General features: G+C 42.9%; 1 long non-coding RNA gene across 4 annotated transcripts in view; it reads left to right on the top strand.

Annotated features, from left to right (window-relative positions):
• Positions 1-289: 289 nt before the first annotated feature.
• LOC148127173 (uncharacterized) overlaps positions 290-25,120 on the top strand; it is a 69,082-nt gene continuing 44,251 nt past the window's right edge. For 2 of the 4 annotated variants that reach the window (XR_015742029.1, XR_015742030.1), the window contains exons 1-4: positions 290-4,279; positions 5,020-5,079; positions 6,036-6,084; positions 7,002-7,023. This is a non-coding gene — a long non-coding RNA (uncharacterized LOC148127173). Of the gene's footprint in view, positions 4,280-5,019; positions 5,080-6,035; positions 6,085-6,790; positions 7,024-8,050; positions 8,228-9,800; positions 9,943-25,120 lie in introns of those variants that run through there. The other 2 variants (XR_015742028.1, XR_015742027.1) reach the window with 2 other exon arrangements.

Raw genomic sequence — 25,120 nt, 5'->3', positions numbered from 1 at the left:
CTTACAGGGAGATGAAGCGGCATTGCCTTCCTCCACTTATTTTCAAGTAAACCTCCGCTGGTTCCCGCTGGCAAAACAACTTTATTTATTGTGAAAGTGTTCCGATTCCCCTCGACGAGGCGAAAGGGCATTTGGGTTTTAGCTGCTCCGAATGGGTTGAACTGGGGTCTCTCGGTTCTAAGAAGAAAACCCCGAAACTTCCACAGGCAGATGAGGGGTGGGTGGGAAAGAGAGAGGCGGCAAAGGAGCTTCCTTAACTTGGCTGGCGTTTATTTTCAAGAAGCGAGTAGAAGGAAAGGCTGAGGGCAGGTAACGTCTCCGGAGAACTGACAATTAGGAAAGGAAAAGAAAGGAGGAGGGGGCGGGCGCTACTTGGAAAGAAAGTTAGGAGAGGCTCTTTCTCTGCCTGGTTTCTGCACATCCGATGGACTTGGAAACCTTTCCGGCCTCTCTGCCTACCGAGAAAGAAAATTCAGCCCAGCTAAAATCCAGCTAAGCCTCTCCGGAGGCAAGGCCACCCGTTAGCCACTGTTGGACGGCGCTGCGGAAGCCGAGACTTCAAAGGCGCAGGACACGGGAAACGCGAGTCAACACCCCTCACTTGAGCCGGGTACCTTCGGCGCGGGCCGTCAGCCAGAGGCTAGGATGATTCCCGGGAGCTGCGGGCCAAGCTGGACAGTCCTCCGGGGCCACGTGCCCAGCAGCAATTGCAGGGCTGCTTTCGCCCTCTCGTTCGGGGCCTCAGGAGCAATCCTTCCACCCTGCCCAGATCTAGCAGGCGTCCCCGAACCCAGAATGCTGGGCAACCCACCTGCCGCGACCGGTAAACAGAGGCAGTTGCTTTGAATCACTTTCTCCGAAGGGCCTTTGCCCTGGGAGGGAAAGCGTCTCTCTCCCCTTGGCCAGTTGGGCTTCTTCAATCAGGAATTCGGGCAGCCTTGACCATGGGGAGGAGGGCTTGCTGGGCGCTAGAAGCGTTGGGGAAGGGGGCTGCAGAGAGTGGAACCAACCAGCCTTGGGGGAGAGGGCATAGCGAGCCACGCTGAACCAAAATCCTCATTGCCCCAAAGGCTGCAATGCAAAGGAGACCTGGAAGATATCTGAATCCTTGTCTTATCAATTGAGAGAGGGGACCGAAAGGAAGTCAGACAGTCATTTAATATAAAGTCCTGAGCTGTCAAGAACCTGTATCAGTCACAGTTTTCCTACAATACCTTTCCTCCAGTTAGGACATTTAATCTCACGAGATCCTTCAGGATAGGTTGCATTTAAGTATTCCTGGATTGAAACTATCCCTTTTTTCATAAATAGAAGGACCATCTATTTTGGGCTGCTAAAGTTTGGAGGATCCCTAAAGAAAAGTGGTGGTTCAAATATATTCTTCTTCCTGCCATCTAGTGGTCATCAGGATTTTTGGTGTTCAGATCAAGTAGCTCTATGCATAACTAGACCAGTTAAAGGCCAATGAGTTGCATTTGTACAATAGTTTAAGCTTGTTTGGGGCTAAGCAGCATTTGTGTGTGTGTGTTCTGCAAATACAGGTTACTGAGTTTTTTAATGGTTCAATGTGTAGCTTGTGTAAATGAGTTAACTTAGTTTCAATGTTAAACATTTTTTGGGGGTGGGGAGGGAGGAATTAAAATTCAGATGTAAATCTAGGCTAGAGGAGACCCTGAATGCCATTTGTGTCATGGTATGACTGAAAATGCGTAATTCATATAATTTGCACACTGATAACATAGCACACATGGTGCAGATTTTAGCAGATGCCTATGCCCTGTTTTTAACTGTAATATAACTAGGCTAGAGGAAAAATGTCTAACAGGTTTCAGGAAGCCAATCAGATTTATGGAAGACATAGCCCAATATTCTTAGGCCAGACAATGGCAATCACTGTTGCAGAAGACTTCAGAGACTTTAGCATTTAAGAAGTGGGGCACTTGTACAAATGGGAAGTTCCTGCATGAAAATAAGTCCTACTGGCCACCATTATAGGTAGTCCTCACCATACAATAGTTCATTTAGTGACCATTCAAAGTTACAATGGGACTGAAAGAAGTGACTTATGGCCAGTTTCCACAGTTACAACCATTGCAGCAACCTCATGATTATGTGATCAAAATTCAGGTGCTTGGCAGCTGCTTCATACTAATGACTCTTCCAGTGTCCTGGCTTCACGTGGTCCCCTTTTACAACCTTCTGACAAGCAAAGTCAACGGGGAAACCAGATTCACTTAACAACCATGTTACTAACTTATCAACTGCAGTGATTCACTTAACAACTGTGGCAAGAAAGGTCATCAAATGGGGAGGAAACTCACTTAGGAAATGTCTCCCTTAACAACAGAATTTTTGGGCTCAATTGTGGTCATAAGTTGAGGACTACCTGTACTAGTAAACAGTAGTTCTTGACTACTGACTATATACATAGGCACAGACAATGGATTTGGTTCCTCATTGGGAACCTGAATCCAGGTTAGTGGCTGAGAATAAATGGTAGTCTGTATCCCTAGTCCAAAAGTTAGTATGAATTGTGGCTGAACCAGAGTGCCTATTTCTTTAATCTGGCCTTTCTCCATCTCTACCTGTATTAAATGAGACATTGAATTAGATCTATAAGTAACAAATTGAGAAGTAGATTTAGTGGTTTTCCTCATAATTCAGTTTTGAGGTACATAAGCAAGCTATGCTTGATGGTTGGAAATGACACTGTGTTTTATTTCATTGCTTATTCTTCAGTTCCACTGGTCAGTTTCTATTCTGACTGATCAGGTCTTAGAGCTGGGGAGAGCCCAGTTTGGGGGTGGGGGAACTGGGCTCCCCCTCTGCCCCAAACAGAATAACCCTACAAAATTGTATCGGAGACCTCCGAAGGTCTCAGGAAGTACAAGGGCAACCTCTCCTCCTAATTGTCACATGTCTGACTGAAAGAGCAGTTAAAGAGGTGAAGAAATTCTGGTCAGTTCAAGTTCAACTTACAGAGAGAAGGACAACACTAAATAGCTCTTCCTGTTGCACTAGATTGGTTTTGGGGGGGGGACATTAAAAAAAGAAAACAGCTAACTTTGACCTAGAACCTGAAGTAATGTTTTTAGAAATTCTTTCATCACACACTGTATACCTGATTGCCAGATAACGATATACATAAAATCCATGTAAAAAGCATAACTTGGCTTTCACTGGAGGGGCGGGATGTCCCATGACATAGTCTGAAATCATTTGCACCGTGTGAGCCCAGAGATTGTCTTAGCCAAGGAGCCAGCATTGTCCAAAGACAATTTCTGTGATCATGTGGCCAGCAGGGCTATATGCTTGAGGCTCATGGAACACTATTACCTTCCTACTTTTCTGCTTGCATTTTGTATGCTTTCAAATTGCTAGATGGGCAGGAGCTGGGGCAAGAATGGGAGATCATCCCATTGCACAGCGGTCAAGTCTCGAACCCGGGCTATTAGCTTTCCAGCCAACAAGCTCAGTGTCTTTAACTAATGAGCCATTGCAACCCACCCCCCACATACGCATCTATATATTAATGAACTAATTCAGGTTCAGCCTTGATTCTCATCAAAGCTACAGAGCTCCTTTAGTAGAAGCAGCCACTGCAGAGTTGTATGTGTGGGTAGTTGCGTAGCCTACTGGAGTTATGACTTCAAGAAATCATTATGCATGGAATTGGGCTGGTGCTGGTCACATACCTAGAAGAACTGTTGGCAGGTGGACCATAGAATAGTCATAGAATGGATCCCACTTGACAAATAGCATCAAAGAAAGAGACCTAAAAACAAGATGGATCTATGACATCAGCAAGTATTGTGGACCCCATTGGCAAAAGAAAGCTCAGGACCACATTGGTTGGAAACATGCAAAAGGCGCCTTCATCCTGCAGTTGGATAGACAATGGCTAAGATGATGATGAGTCATTACTTCTTTCCACCTGAAGAGAGTTTTTTGCTCTGACAAGTGGTTCATGTCTCCTGCCATGCTAAGTTTTCCAACTGGTGGTAGCTAACTAATCAGCCAGCCTCTGGTGCTTCTGAGGACTGCAAAGTGGGGGAAGACCCCAGTTTTCTCTCATAGTTTATGCATCTTGCAGGCTATTATTCGTTCAAATACATAGCTGTCATTGTTAACAACTGTCAATATATGTACTTACATTTAAAGATACCCCCATTCTGTCTTTTTTAATCTATATAATTTTGAGACATTATCTTGAAGCAGCCAATTCCAGAAAAGATGTCCTGTTGTTCAGGAGATGGCGTGAATTCTGCAATTAGAAATGGTGAGGCATTTTCTCCTGCCATAATGACCACTATTACAAGAGTTTTACTATCAACAGTCATCCTTTATCAGATAAGGTATATATTAAGTGTAACTCCCAAAAGCTTTCCTCACAGAGATCCTTCACCTTCCAGGGGTTTTTATCAGTACAAGTTAATCTGAATTTATCTGCAGTGACCTTTGGAGCTTTAACACTTATGCTATTTCAATGGACTTTCTTCTGGATTTATTATATGACATTATATGACATTTTCAGTTAGGACTGAAAATTTGAAACCCACAGATCCAATGATTCTAGTCTCACATTAGCATTACTATAATTAATTGTTATATTGGAAGGAGAGTGTTTGTGCATGCACGTGTGTCTTATAGAACACGTCAAAAAGGCAAGGTATTAAGAAATTCAAAACAGTGTTGCAATGCCTGGAATCTGTGTGGGACTGTGCTCTTGTGCATCCTGTAGTCATTCTTTAATTTCATGTTGACATTACTAAACCAGCACTCTTCTGCATACATTTTGTAATTAAAAATTGCAGTCAGGTAGCAAGGCATTTAGCCAAATCAAACTTCACAAATATCATTTGTTTTCCCAGAAAGAAAAATGTGAGCAGACATTTTTTGAGCAGACATCTTTTTATAACTGTCTTCTGAAATAATGCACAACAGATAGAAAATATGTGATAAATCCTGAGTTTTCACTGTATCTCTTTCTTCGTTTTCTTCTGTGACAACTTTTTCCAGCATGAATGGCTAGGGAAGTCAGCCAGCTTCCTTCCAGTCTGGGCAACCATGTTGGCAAAGGTAAATCTTTGTTGCTCTTGTTAGGACCTATCCAATGAAAACCCTGCAGGATATTATTGTATGCCCAAGAGGTACTGTACATAGAGAATTTGACATGTTTGATTTGCCCTTTGTCAAAAAGGAAAGCAACATGATTGGCAGTTGTTGATGCTAGTTGAATGGCAAGACTAGATGACTGTAATATGCACTACACTCCAAACTGTCCATGAAGACAGTTCAGTCCACACTAATATTAATAGCTTGGCTAACTTTCAGGAAGTAGCAGAATTTCTGGAACTAGCTTTGATTTGATCCAGCAGGAAGAAATACTGAGTTTTTGTACTGTGGATCTGTGATCCACCTTCAAATTTGGAAGACCTACCCTTTTGATTTTTATTGCCATGAAGTCAAAACATAGTTTTTGGGAAGCCAGTCTTTTTACCCCACTGTTTACAATATTGAAAAGCCAGCAACACAACCATTCATCATACAATTTAGCCTCTAGACCACCTGAAGTTCTCTGCATTCTTTCTGGGGTCTCGGCACCATTTTTCTATTATGGAAACCAGAACTGGACCCAGTATTCCAAGTGTGGCCTCACTAGTACAGTATAAAGCAGTACCATCGATTCTTGTGATCTTGATGCTACCCCTCTGTTGATGCAGCCTAGGACTGCATTGACTGTTTTGGCAGATGCAGTACACTAGTGCCTCATACTTAAGTGGTTGTCTTCTAAGACACCTAGATCCATCTGATGTCTACTGCCTATATTATACCTGTACATGTGGTTTGTCCTGCCTAAGTGCAGGACCTGACTTTTCTCATCACTGAATTGTATTTTGTTGGATTGGGGCTCAGTGTTCAAATATGTCAAGGCCTTTCTGAATCTTGAGTCTATTTTCCAAAGAGTTAACAAATCCCCACAGCTTGGTGTCATCTGTAAAGCTGAACAGTTCCCTTTCTATCTGCTCAACTAGGTCATTTGCAAAGATGTTGAAGAGTGCTGGTCCCAGACAGAACTTTGAGGTATTCCACTGCATGCTTCCCTCCACATAGATAGAGTTTCATTGAGGACCACAAGCTAAGTGCATTTGGTCAGCCAACTGCAAATCCATCTGGTGGTGGTACTGCCTATCCCACATTGTTCTATCTTTCTAAGAAGTAGGCTGTGGTCTGTTTTGTCAAGTGCTTTCCTGGAATCTAAGTATACTATATCCACAGCATTTCCTTGATCTACTAATTTAGTCTTTTTGTTGAAGAAAGTAATAAGTTTTGTCTGATAATGACCTACTGGCTTCTAATAGCAATAGCATTTAGACTTATATACCACTTCACAGTGCTTTACAGCCCTTTCTAAGTGCTTTATAAAGTCAGCATATTGTTCCCAACCATCTGGGTCCTCATTTTACCCACCTTGGAAGGATGGAAGGCTGAGTCAACCTTGAGCCTGGTGGGATTTGAACTACTAAATTGAAGGCAGCTGGCAGGCAGCAGAAGTGGCCCACAGTACTGCACTCTAACCACTGTGCCATTGTGGCTCATAATTGCCTTGTTCAATTCTAGTGTTCACAAATCTTCTTACATTTACAATTTGATTACATTTCCAGGATTTTCCCAGGGATTGATGTCAAGCTGATTGATCTTGAACCTAGTTTCCTGGTTCCATTTCCACCCCCCCTTTTTTTTGAAAGTTGGAACCATGCCAACTCTTTCCCAGTCTTCTAGCACTTCCCCAATGGTCAAAGAGCTCTGAAATGCTTTCAGTGGTTCCAGGATTACATCTGCCACCTCCTTCAGTACACTGGGATGTAATCCATCAGATCCTGGTGATTTCAATTAATTTAAAGTAGATAGGTGTCCTTTTACCAATTTCTTACCTATTTTATATGTTGCCATAGTTGTTTTTGATTCCGTGATTCAGAAACTACAGTACATTACTACAGTACATGCAGAAAAGAAAATAAGGTAAGTGTGAAATTCATTTGACTCATTACAGTTTGTCTGTTGGAATAACTGCTCTATATAGATGGTGCTCTTTCCTGTGTGCTTCATCTTAGCTTGGAGGAGGAGAATACTCATGTACGAATGTTATTTGTTGATTTTAGTTCAGTGTTCAACACAATCATTCCTCAGCATTTTGTGAATGAACTGGGCCTATTAGGTTTTAATATTCTTTATGTAATTGGATACTGGATTTCCTTATTGATAAGCCCCAGTTTGTGCGAGTTGGAAGAAAAGTTTCCAACTTCATCTCCCTGAATACAGGTTCCCCACAGGGGTCTATTACTGTTCACCTTGATGACCCACAACTGCTGTGCCAAATCTGCTACAAATCATATTGTGAAGTTTGCAGATGACAGACACAGTAGTGATGGGTCTTATCTGGGACAACTGTGAAGATGCTTATAGGCAAGAGGTGAAGGCTCGGTGGTCTGGTGCAATAAAAGTAACCTGGTTCTAAATCTTAATAAAACAAAGGAGATCACTGTAGATTTTAGAAAGAGCTGGCATCAGAGGTGGAATTCAGCAGGTTCTGACCAGTTCTGGAGAACTGGTAGCAAACATTTTGAGTAGTTCAGAGAACTGGCAAATCCCACCTCTGACTGGAGATTTTACAGTCTCCTTCCCCTGCCACGCACACCAAGCCACGTCCACAGAACTGGTAGTAAAAAAGTTTGAATACTCCACCCAAAATCGATGCAGCTGTAGAGATGGTCAATGGTATTAAGTATCTGGGGGTGCAGATAAGTAACAATCTGAATTGGTTGTCGTTAGTGAAGTGTGCAAACCAGCATCTGCATTTCCTGCATTGAATGAGGAGAGCACATTTTTCTCCTTCTGTCCTGGCCACTTTTTACAGAGGCACGATTGAGAGCATTTTAACACACTACATCAATATTTGGTTTGCTGGCAGCAGTGCCTCAGAGAGAAAGTCCATACAGAGAGTGGTAAGGACAGTCCATACAGAGAGTGGATAGTAAGCTCGCTTCCTGTTATTCAGGATTCTGCTTATAAGCGCTATGTGCTTAGGGCTCAAAGCATTGTTAAAGACTGTACACACCCACTTTATGGTCTGTTTCTGTTGCTCCCCTCTGGAAGGACGTTTTGAAGTATTTCTAGCAGGACTTCCAGATTTTGTAACAGCTTTGTTCCCTATGCCATCCATCTGGTAAACTCAAAAGATTCATTTTTCTGGCCATGTATACATCCAAATTAGACTGTGTTGTTTCCCTGTGTCATATATGTGGCTATATGCATAATTTTGTTATTTATTTATTTATTTAGTGATGTTTATGTAGTGTATTTTGGAGGTGGTTACCCTTTGAGAGTTGTGTGCAATGAAATTTCATTTTAATGTATGCCGATTTGTGTACATTCAAAGTGACATTAAGTTATTGTTCTATATATTCTATTCTAAATTTGTTAACAGGGCATGACCTAGTTGCTTCCAAAATGGTTAGATACTTGTTATAAAACATTTCTCCTATCTTACTTGGTTGCAATCCTGGAATGATACCCAGTTTCTGAGTACTTATTTGTTCAGTTGAAAGTCCTAAGTGTGTTTTTTAATGTCTAAATAATAAACATTCCACCCCTAAAATTCCAATATGAGTAGGGCCTAGAAATAATCATTGGTGTCTAGGTGTGGTTTTTTTTACCATCATGGGAGGTTTATGATTTCACCACCACAAGGACTAGAAATTATTAAAAGTTTGAAAGGTTAATTTTATTCCTTTAGCATGAATCTTATGATTCACAATTCCAGGGAATTCAGAAAATGATGAAATGTAGTGTCTTAATCACAAAAATATTAGAATATAATGGGTTACTTGAAGCTAGTTTTCAATGTCAAGGAGAACAAGGCACAAAGATCTGTAATTCCAGCCGTGGCTTTTGGCTTTTTTGCCTTCATATGTTTCTGTTCTATAATGCAAGTATTATGTATCTACTATAACTAAAACCAAAATGACAAGTGGGCGGGGGAGGGAAGAACCCATCAGTTTCAGCTGCAAAGGGTTAATTTAATTCAGTCAGAATTAACTAGAGTTAACTATGGAATCTCACATCTGCAGCAGAAAATAGATCCGTTTGCAGAAATGTGGCCTCTCTCCCCACCCTTTCAAATTATCTGTGGTCATGGAAATGTCTAACACTCTCCTCCCAGCTGCCTAACCATGAAATTCATATTAAACTTTGGGTTTGTATACATGCATGTCCCTCATTTGTGGATTGCAAAAATCAAGTGATGGATTGTTTGTGCATGCAAATCTTCACGGAAATAACACAACAGAGACCATTTTCATGGTATTTCAAACATTATCCCTGGAATCAACTGGTGGTCATCATCATCATCTAATTAAGAGAAATATAATTATGCATATTTTGCTCCATTTAATCTACTTTTGCAAACACACTGAAACTTCATGCTTCAGATGATGCACAGCCTGATTGTTTCTGGTATCTGAAATTTCATTACATATCCCCTTTTCAGTTTCCGCCCCCACTCTGCAACTATGAAGGCTAGAAACATACTTTTTTAAAATGCCAACGTTCTTATAAAATGACTTTTGAAGTCATAGGATGCACCTAGGCCTACTGAAGGCTTGGGGCTTTAAAATCCGTCCTCTGTCATTTTAGACTTTTTCATAGCAAACAAATCATGGTTATGTCAATTTCCTTCATTATAAGTGCATTATAATTAATGCACTTAGTCATGAGATCTCCTATGGCTTCTGCCTTAGGATAAAAGAAACTCCAGAATGGCAAAGAAGAGAAAGGATTCCAGCAGTTCATGCAGCTTCTTAAGGAAATGTTGAAAATCAAATTCCTATTGGAGGGAAGCTTGCCCTGTCGCCTCTTCCAAGGATTCCTTTGAATTACAGGGTAAGAGGGGGCATGTAAGAACACACTGCACAGAGGCTCTGCTTCTGTCTGCAAGAGAGAGTGGCTCCTCTCTGCCTCTTGGCATCCAATAAGCTCTTAAAGAAAAAGTCCTGGGCTGATTTCCAGAGCTTCCATGTTACTCTGCTGGGGCAACCAATTGGTTTCCACTAACCACAAGCCTTGGGGCAGCTGTAAGTGGGTGCTTTGCTCCTTTCTCCCCGGAGGGAAGGCCATGGAATCTGAACCTTTTCTGCTGAGCAAAAAAACAATAGCCCCATCCCTTGGAAATGTGGGTGTTGAAACAAGCAGCTGAGGCTGGATCATTCTTACGGAAGCATTTGCAGGAGTGAATCCTTGCTATGACTGGGTAGTTTGGAGTCCAGCAAAAGGAAAGGGGGAATGATGTAGCAGAGGATAATGTTTATGGTTAGGAGCACCAGGGGGAAATAACCACACTAAAATTAAAAGGCTATAGTTAAGTATTTCCAAGAAAGAATAAATGGAGGAAAGTCATCAAACCAGATAGTACTTCCTTATTACCATAATTAAGGTCAGTGGTGGTTTGCGCTTAGTTTACTGCAAAGCCTGTAGTAAAGAATTATTGATCCTGACCTGCTCAAGATTGACTCAGCCTTCCATCCATTTAAGGTCAGTAAAATGAGGACCCAGATTGTTGGGAGCAATATGCTGACTCTGTAAATCACTTAGGGCTAAAAAACATTGCGAAGCGCTATATAAGTCTAAGCACTTTTGCTATTGTCAGCCCTGGAGGAATAGCCTCCTGTGGTGATTGTTAGATCGGGTAGATCGGTCCCCACAGAGATGCGAGACCAAAAGTGATCATTCAGCTCTTTATTCAGTATACAGTTCTGTACAGGAGCTGCGATCCACGGCAACCCTTCATATAGGGCTTGCTCACGGCTCGGTGGCCAATGACAGGGCTTTGAATCTCCCGCGATCGGCTCGGCCAATCGTGGTTGATTCTTAGCATGCCAATCACGGCCATTTAGTTGTCCAATCAGGTTGTGGTCCATGTAGACCAATCAGGATTCAGAGTTTGGAGTATGTTAATATAGAACACCCCTCCCCTCTTGGTTTCACCCGACGGAGCATGGTCACGTAGTCGTGCAGGTAGGTGGGGCTTCGTATCTATCTAGTTGACCTGCGCGGTTCAGTTGCTGTTTGGTCTTCGACCGGTTCGGATGGACTCTTCGTTGCTCCTGTTTCCCTGGATGGAACTGCCTGGAAAGGTGAGCTGCGCCTATTCTGGTAGCTCCCTCCCGGTCTACCCGGGTTGGTTGAGCTGCCGATTTCACTATTCCCGCCTGGTCTTTCTGGGCTGGTTGAACTGGCTTGGCTGCTCCCTCCAGGTGAAGCTCCCAGTTGTTCGTCTGCTACGGGTTCATCATCTACCAGTGAGTAAGGCTGGTTTATTATGTTTTGGGGCTGGTTTGTTCTGGTTGAGGGGTGTTCTGTTTGCGCTTTAGGATTCTTTTCTTCTCTTTGCTTATGGTTTGAGGTTTCCCCTCCCCCCCCGGTTTCTTTATTGTTTGTTGTTTGTGGTGTTTGCGTGCTGTCAGTGGCTATTCTTGACCTTAGCTGGTTGATATGCCGCTTCCAGCTTCGTCCATCGGTGGTCTGTAGCTGATAAGACCAGGGGCCCGTTATCTGGGTTATTTGTGCCAGTACCCAGAGTGGGTCCCCTGTAAAGTTCATGGCGTAGACGGTATCTCCTATGTTGAATGTTCGGTATTTGCTTAATGAGTCTGGGGGTTTCTCAAGGTTATATGTGGGGTATAGTCTGTCTAATAAGGATCTTAGTTTTCTGCCCATGAGTAATTCTGCTCGGCTCTTGTTTGTGGTTTGTGCTGGGTGTGATGTGTTGTATTAAAAGCATTTTATTTATTTTCTCTTGTATGTCGCCGGTTTCAATTTTCTGTATGGTGTTTTTTGTGAAATGGACCATGCGTTCCGCCCGCCCGTTCACTGCCGGATGAGTGGGCACTGTTAACACATGCCGTATGCCCTGTTCTGCCAGAAACTTTTCAAAAGCTAGTGCGGTAAATTGTGGGCCGTTGTCTGACACTAGCACATCTGGCAGCCCATACATGGTGAAGAGTTTGTTTAATTTTTTCATGACGGCCTCTGTGGTTGTGGTTTTCATGGTGCTTACCTCCAGCCAGTTGGAGTAAGCATCGATAATAATCAGGAATGTGTGTCCCTTTGTGGGCCCGGTGAAATCTATGTGGATTCTAGACCAGGGGCCTCTGGGAGTTTCCCATTCTAGGATTGGGGTGTTGGGGGGGCTTGGCCTGGTTTCCTGGCACCTTTTACATTCAGATACCCAAGTCTCAATCTGTTTATCCATCCCTGGCCACCAGGCATAACTCCTGGCCAGGGCTTTCATTTTGACCATGCCCGGGTGCCCCTCATGCAACATAGATAATACCTTTCTTTGCAAAGTCTCTGGAATCACAACCCTGTCCCCCCAAAGTATGCAACCCTTTTGCGTGAAGAGTTCAGTTTGCTGGTTTCTGTAAGTTTTAAAATGTTCGTTGCCGTCGTTTTCCAGCCACCCTTTCTCTACCCAGCCCAAGACTCGCACCAGCCGCTTGTCTTTGTTAGTCTCTCTGGCAATGTCTGACGCGGTCAGGGGTGGGTTGGGTAATGTCTCAATGTGCAGGGTTGTTGTTGTGGGTGCCGGGTCGTCCTCCAGGTCTGGTTGGGGGGAGCGGCTCAACATGTCTGCATGCGAGATGTTCTTCCTGGGCCGGTGTGTCAGCTGGTAGCTGTAGGCGGCAAGGAACTCAGACCACCTTGTCATCCTAGGTGACAGGATGTTCAGGGTGGCCTTGTTCCCTGCCAGGATCCCTAGTAATGGTTTGTGGTCGGTAACAATTGAAAAGGTCCTACCATAGAGATACTTGTGGAACCTTTTGATGCCGGAGATGACTGCTAGGGCCTCTTTGTCCAGTTGGCTGTAGTTCCTTTCTGGTCTGGATAGTGTTCTTGAAAAGAAGGTGATGGGTGCTTCTTTTCCATCTGGCAGCGTGTGGCTGAGGATGGCCCCGACGCCAAAGGGTGACGCATCGCATGTCACAGTCAGCGGCAGGGTCTCGCTGTATTGGATAAGGACTGCGTCTGATGTTAGCAGGTTTTTGGTTTTTTGAAATGCATTTTCCTTCCTCTTCCCCCAAGTCCAGGTGTCTGTTTTATCCAACAGCCTATGCAGCTGCCACCAAGACATCATCAAAATAGGGCACCACCCCTTTGATCCCTTGGAGTAGTCTTTCCATTAGGCTTTGGAAGACCCCTGGTGCCAAGCTGACTCCGAATTGGAGTCGGTTGCATTGGAATGCCCCTCGGTGGGTTGTGATAGTTTGCGCCTCTGCAGTAGTGGCATCGACCGGCAGCTGTTGCTAGGCTTGTGCCAGGCCGAGCTTTGCGAAGACCCGGCCTCCCCCTAGTGAGCACAGGAGGTGCTATACTACTGGGACGGGGTAGGCACTAGGCTGCAGTGCGTGGTTGAGGGTGGCCTTGTAGTTACCGCAAATTCTGGCTTGATGGGGGTGACTATGGGTGTCTCCCATCGGGCATGATCAATCGGCTCTAAAACCCCTTGTGCGATGAGCTTATCTAACTGCTCATCGATCTTGGGCTTGAGTGCGAAGGGCACTCGCCGCGGTTTAAGGCAGATTGGGGTGATGTTTGGGTCTAGATTGAAAGAGATTGGGGTCCCCCGGTACTTGCCTAGGGTGTCATCAAGACCTCTTGGAAGTCCCTCACGAGCGTCGCTTCCCAGTCCACCTCATCGATGTGGTGGATGCCAGTCACCTCGATGCCCAACGGTGTGAACCACTGCAGCCCCAGCAGGCTTGGGTGGTTTCTGTCCATGATGGTGAGCGGCAGCACCTCGGCATGCCCTTTAAAGGTTATCTTGAAATGTCCAGTCCTGACTACAGGGATACGGTTTCCCTGATAGTCCTTTAGGGTCAGCTTTTGGTTTTCCAGCTCGTGGTGGCAGATGGTAGGCACCAGACGTTTGATTGTGTGCTAAGAAACCATGGAGAGGTAGGATCCGGAATCCACCTCCATCTCACATGGTTGATTCTCGATGCCTACCTCCATGTACATCTTCCGGGCATCGATGGTCGAGGAGTGGCCGATGACGACAGTCTGATGGGTCTCCTCTCTCTGTTGTGCCTCGCTGAGCCCCACTTGCTTCGGCCGTCTCAGCTCCATCAACTCTCGGTGTGGTGGTCTCTGGTCCTGGGGGGGTGCCGTCTCATTGCCAGGGGCTGCCATCTCGTCGTCGGGGGCTGTAGTTCCACTTGTTCCGGCATACCTTGGTGATGTGCCCCCGCTTGTCGCAATGCCAACAGATAGCATCGAGGAAGCGGCATTCTGAGCGGGGGTGATCGCCTCCACAGCCGGCACATTGGAAACCCAACTTACATCCTCTCTGCTCCCGCCAGTCACGTTCCACCTGGAGTCGGTGGATCTCTTCCTCCTCGTCTTCGGTATCGGATAGGGAATCGATGTCGCCATGGTGGGTGGCTGGTCTCTGTGTGTTTCTCCGGGGCTGGGGGCATCTCGATGGTTGCTGGCCAATCCGCTGCGCTCGCCTGCTGCATCCGAGCCGCCGATTTCTTGGTTGCTTCGGCTGCAGTTGCCTCGGCGAGGGCTTCGGTGAGGGAAATGTCGCCCCTCGCCATCAGCCGACTCTGCAGAATGGGGTCCTTGAGCCCGAGGATGACACAGTCTCGCAGGGCTTCGTCCATGTCGGTGAAACCGCACATGCCTCTGAGGTCCCTCAGTTCAGCCATGAAGTCGCTGATACTCTCACCCTCCTTCTGGTCCCGCCAGTAAAAATCGTGCCTTCTGATGAGGGTGGGCACGGCAGGGGCATAGTGGTTCCGCAGCAACGGTTCGAGGTCGGCCCAGTCCATCGCTTTTACATCGTCGGGTTTGGCTAGGGCCTTTGTCATCTTGAACACTGTGGGCCCGCAGTGTGTCAGGAACACGGCCCTTTTTTTCTGTCTGTTGGCATCTTTTAGATTGCTGCTTTCCAGGAACATTAGGAATCGGTCAATGTAGGACTCCCAATCCTCGGCAGCCTGGTTGAAGGGTGCAGGTGGCGCGGTGCTGCTGGCCATTTTTGTCAGTCATTTTGTGCCGCCTTACCACGTGCTTCGTTGGTCTCTTGTCTCACGATCCCACCTTCGTCGCCAGTGTTAGATCAGGTAGATCGATCCCCACAGAGACGCGAGACCAAAAGTGATCATTCAACTCTTTATTCAGTATACAGTTCTGTACAGGACCTGCGATCCGCGGCAACCCTTCATATAAGGCTTGCTCACGGCTCGCCGGCCAATGACAGGTTTTTGAATCTCCCGCGATCGGCTCGGCCAATCGCAGTTGATTCTTAGCGCGCCAATCAAGGCCGTTTAGTTGTCCAATCAGGTTGCGGTCCGTGTGGACCAATCAGGATTCAGGGTTTGGAGTATGTTAATATAGAACAGTGATGATGTAATATTAATTGCTTATTGCTCCACAAGGCCTTGGTGAGTAGCTTAGATCCAGAAATCTAACCTCTTACTTCAAATCATATTTGTAACCTATCCATTCATGAGCCTGCAGTTTTATTCCCATTATGTAAATACAATCTTAACATAACTTCAAGGACTGTTCTTCACCAGCCACCCCACACCAGTTGAGTGTCTGAGACTGTCAGCCTTGGGCCCTTTTGGCTCTTTGGGGATTGGTCATTGAAAGGAAAGCCAAGCTAAGGATCAGGTATTGCTTCAGGGCAGATCAGGATAATGGACCTGCTAGCAAATACTGTATCTAGTAGAAACCTGCAATAATATTATGGGCAGGTGAGGTAAACCCATTTATTTAGAAAGCTGCATCAAAACAAAAGTTTGTAAAATATAACCAACTTTCCAATTAGTTAATTAAAATGTCTGTCACTAAATCCATTTAAGTTGAAGTTGGACTTGGATATTACATCTTGTAAGAAAACACTGAAAGCAAGTCCTGCTTAATGAAGATGGACTAGAATAGTTAATAGTTTAGACTGGCATTATAGTTACAATAACTACAAGATTTGTTTTTAATGAGGTCCAGCATTTTGAATGTTATTTGAGTTAATGCAAATATTGAAAAAAAGTTAATAAGTACATGTGCACATTTCCTCCAAATCTTTTGGCTTCTTGATTTTTCAAGGTTGAATTCTATCCTAAATTGTATTCTACTGAACTCAATTGTATTCTACTGAGGAGAGAAAATAGGCATCTGGGGCACAGTCTGGGGCTTAGAAGTTGATGGAAGGCTAAATATTGTCACAGCCACTGGACCTAGAAGGCAAGTGTCTTGAATGCAAATACATTTGTTTGTTTGTTTGTTTGTTAAATTTAATTGATGCCTATCTCATTGTGAGGCTATTCTAGGCATCTTGCAATAATGAAAAGGAAGAAAAGGAAGAGAATGCAAACTGAACAAAAGTAACTAGAGCAATAAAATAAACTATGACAAAAGAACACAAGAATAATACATCAATATGATAATCAAAAAGATGGGTTGGTGGAGAGCAGAGAGCAAGGGGGAGTGGTGGAATCTGCCAGTCTAGCAGCTACCTCCAGTGTAGAATTCCCCCATTTGGTCCTCAGGGCTCTCAGCAGAGCCAGGTCTTCAGGGTCTTACAAAAGGGGGGGGGGGCAGATCTTACCTTAGATAGTAAGATTTTCAAAAGGGCAGGTGCTGCAGCGATAGTGGAGGGGGTCATAACCAACACCTTGAATCGCACTGGGATGCAGACTGGTAGCCAGTGAAGTTTGTGGAACAGAGGTGTAATATGGGCTATCCTAGGGGCCCCAAAGACCGCTTTCATTGCTTCCCTTTGCACCAGCTGAAGTTTCCAAATGGACTTCAAGGGTAGCCTCATATAGAGTGCATTGCAGTAGTCCATGTGAGAAATGATTAGGGCTTGAGTAACTGAGTGCAGGGAGTCAAGATTCAAAAGGAAAAATCAAAGCTGTACAAAAACTCTCCTAGTCAAACTCACCACCTGTTCTTTGAGAAGGAGACATGAGTCTAGGCAAATCAATGCAGTCCTAGGCTGCATTAATAGATGGATAGAATCAAAATCACGTGAAGTTATAATACTGCTTTACAAAGCCTCAGTAAGACTGAATCCAGTTCTGGTCACCACAATATAAAAAAGATGTTGAGACTCAGGAAAGAATGCAGAGAAGAGCAACAAAAATGATTATGGGGCTGGAGGCTAAAACATACAAAGACCCATTACAGGAATTAGATATGTCTAGTCTAATGAAAAGAAGGACTAGCAAGAAGGATGACTTGATAGTAGTGTTTCAATATTTGAGGGGCTGCCATAAAAAAGAAAGGGTCAAGTTATTTTCCAAAGCACCAAAAGACAAGACGAGAAACAATGGATGAAAACTAACCACAGAGAGAAACAACCTAGAACTAAGGAGAGAATTCTGAACAGTGAAAGCAACCAGTGGAATAGCTTGTCTTCAGAAGTTGTGGGTGCTCCATCACTGGAGGCTTACAAAAAGAAACTGGACAACTATTTGTCTGAAATGGTATAGGGTCTGCTGCTTAAACGGGGGGTTGCACTAGAACCGTGATGGCGAACCTATGGAACACGTACCACAGGTGACACGCAGAGCCATTTGTGCGGACATGCAAGCTCCAGCCAAACTTACCTGCACTGCACATGCGCACGCCTCCCAACTGATTTTTGGCCCATTTGAGGCTGTTTTCACCCTCCCGGAGGCTCGAGGGAAGCCTCTGCAGCCTCAGGAGGTCAAAAAATGGGCCTTCTGGAAATACTGGAAGTGCCCATTTTCAGCCTCCTCTGGAGCCCGGGGGAGGCCACTTTCGCCCTCCCAGGGGTTCAAGGGAAGCCTCTGCAGCCTTTGGAGGCTGAAAAACGGGCCCATTTTGTCACTTCTGGTATTTCAGGAAATACCAGAAATGTCAGCCTTCAAGAATCCTTCTTCTGCTTGTTTTTTCTGGCTAGCATAGAAATGGGAGGAGGGAAGATTAATTGGGCTATGTTGGAAGGGGGAAGAATGCTGGAGGCTTGAGAGGGTGAACTGTAAAACTTGGGAAAACTTTCTTGACTATGCTTACTTGCTCATGGCACAGCTGTAGCTTCTTATCTATCCAGGCCAAAGTCAACTGCCATGGCGAGCCAGATGTCTCAAACACCACCTGAAGATGCCCCGCATGACATTATACAGATCTCAGATTGGATGGCCAGTTTGAACTATTGGGGGTGGGAACATTGGCATAACTTTCTACATAGATCTTGTATTCCTCTGATGCTACCATATCAATTTTCAATAAAAGTCCTTTTCTCTAAAGGTTTTCTTTCTTAGATTTTGAATGGAGCCTCACCTGATAGGAAGTGATGAAACGGGCCTGCTTTTCGGCCTCCCAAGGCTGCAGAGCCTCTGGGAGAGCGAAAATGGCCTCAAATGGGACAAAAATGAGCTGGGAGGCGCACTCATGCACAGTGCAGGTAACGGGGGTTGTTGCGCACGCATGGGCAGGGGGACGCATTGCATTGTGGGTGCTGGCATGCATGCATGCCTGCTATTGCATGTGTGCATGCTTTTGGCACACCACAACAAAAAGGTTCACCATCACTGGACTAGAAGATCTCAAGGTCCCTTCCAACTCTATTATTCTATGTTCTATGTTCTAACCCCTAAGTTATGAACTGGATCTGAACAGGGTAATGCAACCCCATCCAGAATCAAGGATGACAAAAACTGGGATCCTTAGGCTCCATGCTATCAAAGCCAAGGTTTTGCCAAGGTTTAGTCTGTGGTCTTCCATTGAGATTCCTACAGCCTCCAGGTTTCGCAAGAAGGCAGAGACAGCATCATTTGGACATACATCTGACACAAGGACATTTGGTCAGGTCAATTTACAGAAGACAAGAGGGAGGGCAACAATTAAGACATAGTTCTTCACATCTTCACAAGCTTTCTCAGGTACGAATTCCATACATTTGAGGTTGTACTTAAGTGTAGCACTATGAAAAGTGATATTTTATTCTCAGGAAGAAAAGCAAAAACAACTATGCTATGTATCAAGTAAATAATGTTTGCAAAATAGCGTACAAGGTTTTGAGCTGTCTATCTTGCCTGATGGAACACAAAAGGTTGGATATTATTTGTAAATCTTTAGCTAAATAAAGGATTTCCTTAATATGATTTGTATTTAACATAAAAATAGGCTTTGAAGAGGGAAGCAGTATGCGTGCGTGTGTGTTTGAAAGATCTCTGTGTGTGAAAGAAAACAGTTCATTAAAGAGAGAAGACAGCAAGGAAGTAACAGGCAGCAGAGAAAGCAGAGCTGCCTAACTCATTCTTTGCATTGGTCTTCACACAAAAAGAAACTATAGTCTAACCAACTAAAAACATAACTAGCAGGCAGACTAGAAATAAAAGTTAAAATAAACAAAAAAAATGGTAAGAGAACACCTGTCTGATCTTGATGAATACAAATCATCAGGACCTGATGGTTTACATCCCAGAGTTTTAAAGGAGCTGGCAGAGGTCATCTCAGAACTATTGCACCACATCTCTCAAAAATCTCAGAGCACTAATCCTGGAGCACCAGGGAACTACCAAAGGACTGGAAAAGAGCTGATGTGGTTCCAATCTTCAAAAAAGGAAAAAAAAAACAGACCCAGGAAACTATATAGACCAATCAGCTTAACATCAGTACCTGGGAAGATACTGGAAAAGTTAATAGAAAAACAGATCTGTCAACATCTAGAAACAAGTAAAGTCAGCATGGGTTTGTTAAAAACAGATCATGCCAAACCAATCTTATTTCTTTCTTCAGTATAATGACTAAATTAGGAGACCAGCAAAACACTGTGGACGTAATATACTGAGACTTCAGCAAGGCATTCCACAAAGTAGACCACAACCTACTTCTTGGAAGCTATAAAAAAGTGGGATAGATAGCATCATCATCAAATGGATTCGCAACTGGCTGACAAACCATATTCAACAAGTAGTTCTTAATGGGTCTAAGTCTACATGGAGGAAAGTAAGCAGTGGGAGTGCCACAAGGTTCTATCTTAGGCTTGGTACTCTTCAATAACTTCATAAACAACTTAGATGAGGGAATAGAAGAGGAATTTACCAAATTTGTGGATAATACTAAGCTGGCAGGAATAGCCAACACCTTAGATTAGGGGTGTCAAATTTGCATTGTCTTGGTGGCATCACGTGATGTATTGGGACCAGGGCAGGGGCGGGGCCAGCACATGACACATCTGGCCCACGGGCTGCAAGTTTGACGCCCCTATCCTAGATGATAGGCTCAAGATCCAGATGGTCCTATCTAACAAAATGAAATTCAATGTAGAGAAAAGTAAAGTCTTACACTAAAGACAAGAAAAACCAAAAGAACACATATAGACTGGGTGAAATCAGGCTTAATAGCAGTAACTGTGAGAGGGATCTTGGAGTCTTAGTGGACAACCAGCTAAATATGAGCCAGCAGTATGCAGCAGCAGCCAAAAAAGCCAGTGCAATCCTAAATTGCATTAATGGAGGGATACAATCAAGATCAAGTGAGGTACTAATACCACTCTATAAATCCTTAGTAAGACCACACCTAGAATACTGCATCCAGTTTTGGTCACCACACTATAAAAAAGATGTTGAGACTCTAGAAAAAGTGCAGAGAAGAGCAGCCAGGATGATTAGGGGACTGGAGGCTAAAACATATGAAGAACACATGGCTAGTGTAGTGAAGAGAAGGGCCAGGGGAGATATGATAGCAGTGTTCCAATATTTGAGGGGCCACAGAGAGGAAGCGGTCCAGCTATTTTCCAAGGCACCTAAAGGCCAGACAAGGAATAATGGATGGAAACTGATCAAGAAGAGATTCAACCTAGAAATAAGGAGAAATTTTCCCTTGATCTTCACTGTATCCCTCTGTTAATACAATTTAGGATTGCATTAGCTTTTTTGGCCATGGCTGCACACTGCTGGCTCATATTTAGCGGGTTGTCCACTAAGACTCCAAGATCCCTGTCACAGTTACTGCTATTAAGCCTGTTTTCTTTGAGATCTTCAATACTATGTCTAGTTATTTTTCATATAATTTACTCTTCTGGGCCCAAGGAAGAGCCCTTCTTTAATTGTACAGTGTTGGCACTCTTTCAAGATCCTCTTTTAATCAGCCTAGTAAAAATCAAAGTAGGTAATTTGTGACAAACAATATATTTAAATTAAATTCTTATTCCTTTAATTATCCAAATAATCTTACTGTACTGAAGGTATTGCCAGCTCCACAAATTGTAAAGATGCCAGAAAGACTGTCCATTTATCCCAGAATTTCATAATAGGCTTGCCATACAAAGTTGTTTCTACTAGCAAAGATGATTTGCCAGACTGATCCAAGATGACCTCTTTATATTCACTTCTATTCACTTTTTAAATCTTGCTTTTTACCTAATAATTTCCTTTCAAAGTCAGAGCAATGAAAATGAAAAGACAAGTCTTACCTTTAGACTCATAATAGCAATATACTTAGACTTATACACCACTTTACAGTACTCTACAGCCCATTCTAACCAGTTTACAGAGTCAGTTTATTACCCCCAACGATATGGGTCCTCATTTTACTCACCTCGGAAGGATAGAAGGCTGAGTCAACCTTGAGCCTGGTGAGATTTGAACTGCCAAATTGCAGGCAGCCAGCAGGCAGCAGAAGTAGGCTGCAGTACAGCACTCTAACCACTGCGCCACTGTGGCTCATAATTATAGATGTCGAGGAGTAGAAGAAACAGAAGCAACATACCTGAAGACCAGAACAGAAAATCAAACATAAATGGACGTAGCCAGTCAGGTTGGGCCAAGGTTCCTGTTCCTTTAGATGAACCCCAAACACACTACTTCTGCAGTCCTGGGCTACAAGAAGTTGGAATCTTCCTGGCAGAGAAGGAGATGTAGTTGTCTCATAAATTGTTCTTTCTCTGAACACCAGCTTGGTGTCCCCCTTGTCTGGTCTTGTTCCTGAGAGAATGAAGGTACAATTTCCTAATGTCCCTAAGCTTCCTTGATTTCTGGCAGAAGTCAGGATATGCTGCACCTTTCACAGGACAACTTAGCTGGCTAAAGATAATGGGAGTTGTAGTAAAACATAATTGGGAAATGATGAGCAAAGAAACACTCCCAGTATGATGAGATCTCAAGTTATATCAGCATCTGTTACTGCCTATTTCTACATCAGAAAGACCCCCGACCTCTTTCAAGGGAGTGGGAGGGAGCAGGAAAGGGTCTCCAAAGGGCTCATTTGTAAGCTTCCACAGAAGACAAAGGATTTGCCTTCTACATAAGGTCATCCTCATTTTAGTTATGCTCATCTACAAAATTTTGTCAACAGGGGACTGATGCGAAACAGGTTAGGGGAGAAGGACATAAGCCTAAATAACAGCCTGAAAGACACTACTGAGGGTGCCCTTTCTTGTCTACCTCTCCTTATTTTGCTTCCTACGCCCAACTGACTCTGCAGCAATCGTGCACTAGAAGTGGCCCCATGGATAAAGCTTTCAGAACATCGGTAACTACTTAACTTCTGGTTTGAATTCTGAAGAGTTCAGAGCAGCAGCCAAAAAGTGGAATATACATGTTGATATAAATAAACTCTGAGCATGGACATTCAGCTCAAAAGCAGTACTGAGAATTTGGGGTTGGGTTAATGCCAGATTTCTGGGTTCTATTATATCTACAGGAATCTGGAAAATACTAAAGTCTTAGGTTATTAACTAAAGTAAACTCTCTTCCTACATTGAGAAGATACATAACGCAGGAGCTCTGGCTTTGATCTAATCTTCAGCCCACAAGGTCTTTTCTGTCTGAAGCATCCTAGCCCAGGAGTCCTGTATCCTAGGTTTCTGCCTGCTAGTAAGTTTTCTTCCCACTGGAAAAAAAGGAGGGAAACTGGCAGGACTTCTGTATTTATGATTCCAGGAAGACTTGAACCCCAAAATATTTAGATTGCTCCAATTATTTCTTGGCTCATCAGCACCTGCCAAGAGTCCTTTGATTTCCTTTGAGCTGTATTCTTTTCCTGCTTTTTTTCAAATTTCTCCTTTAAGGAAAAAGCTTGCTCCAACTATTTTATTATTATTATTTTTCCTTTATATTAGTTTATGGTATAAAATACAAAAATACAAAAGCAAATAATAGGAAAAATAGGAAAAGGGAAGAGAAAAGTATAGAAAAGAAGGGAAAAAGAAAGAAAAGGCATTGACTTCCGGTTCCCTTTGGTGCAATAGAATAAGATAATAACATCAAATTTCAACTTTTGACTTTTAGATAATAGTATAAACTAGCTATTTCTACAACAACAACCCATCTAATCAGTAAAACCCAAAATCATTTTTCCCACCTCAAGCACAAAGTCCAGAAGTGATTTCCAAGTAGAAACAAAAGTAATTGTGTGTGTTTTTCTTTTATCAAGGCAGTCAATTTAGCCATTTCTGCTAACTCCGTCAGCTTTTGCAACCATTCATCCATTGTAGGGATTGAAGTGTTCTTCCATTGTTCCGCTTAAAGTAATCTTGCTGCTGCCATCATATATAACATCAAAGTTCCAATTTTTCCCCCAAGTTTTTTTCCATTAAACCCAAAAGAAAAGTTTCTGGTTTCATCTTTATATTCACCTTAAAAATCGTCTATATTAGAATATGAATCCTCCAATATTTTTTTGCTTTGAATGTCCACCCCAAATGATAAAAAAACATTTACATTCCCAACATTCATTTGAAATACCTTTATACATTCTTGATAATTTATCTCTAAATACCAATGATATATTAAAACAAAATTTTAAATTGTAATTTAATATAAATTTTAAACCTTTCATTCACATATTCTCCCATTGTTCAAACTCTACATTATATCCAAAGTTCCTTGCCCACTGAATCATACAATGCTTTACATATTCACTTTTCAAATTCAAATTCAATAACATTTTACTGACCTTAGCAATGATACTTTCATCACTACCACACAGTAGGATTTCTTTTTGTCTAATTTAAATCTTTAAGCTGTAAATATATTAACGAGTGGCAGATATGTCCTTCTGATTTTAGCTCTTCCTTACATTTGAGGACAGGATCACCAAAATTAAAAGATACTATTTTACCATAAGTCCACCAGTTTGGAAAAAAGCTTCCTGGGGAGACACCAAAAGAGGCATCTTCATAGAAAACCTTGTTTTATATTTATTCCAAAGTCTTAGAATGGCATCTCTAACAAAATGATTGCTGAAATCAACATCTTCTTTAACCTTGTAATAGTAAATAACCGTGTCATCCAAATCTTAATTCATGATCTTCTAAATCTGTTCCAACATTCTACTGAATGTCATACGAGAAAATAGTTTTTGCACTTCCTGATGGATAATTTGATGATGAGTCCCACATAATTAATTTTGGACAATCCAGATGTAGCACCCAGTATCCTCCTAAAAACTGCTTTCAATATAAGTATTGCTGAGGAATTTGGAGGAAAAGAATGAAGTCAACAAATCTGCAGTTTTCATACGACAAATAAAATATCTTATGAAAGGAACATGCAAATTCTAGAGGTCTCTAGAATACTTAATTATTAAGTCTCCATCTTGAATCTGATTTTATGTTTAAAACTTTGTGCCAGAAACACTGAATTTAATTTAATTGTTGGACTTTCTTCTCTCCCCCGCCCCTCACATTCATTTTGTAATATGTCATGGAATGTTCTGGAAAACTCCAAAACTTCTACCCCTTTTTGTACCATTTCTGATATGCACAAATGTTTATCATTTATAGTCCTCATAAGAATATTATTCTGCTATATATTTTGGCTTTTTTTCTTACAGGCATAGCAACCATTGTTTCTTATGCTGATTAGAAACAAGGTTGTAAATTTTTCTTCTTTTAGGACACAGCTCACTAGGTGCATCACTAGACAGGTGTGGTTGGGAGGTCTTAATTGTAAGTAAAATGAGAGTATCTGCTATCTCACTACTTATGCCAGTAAATTGTGGGAGAAGTTCTAGAATAACAAGCAAGACCAGGGAAAAGACTAGCTGAACTTGTCACTGAGGAGCTCCAATTAGCTTCTAA

The sequence above is a fragment of the Pseudonaja textilis genome, chromosome 2 (genome assembly GCF_049901715.1).
Source record: "Pseudonaja textilis isolate UNSWEBS1 chromosome 2, rPseTex1.2, whole genome shotgun sequence".
Classification (NCBI taxonomy): domain Eukaryota; kingdom Metazoa; phylum Chordata; class Lepidosauria; order Squamata; family Elapidae; genus Pseudonaja; species Pseudonaja textilis.
This window is presented reverse-complemented; position numbering and strand designations above follow the sequence as displayed.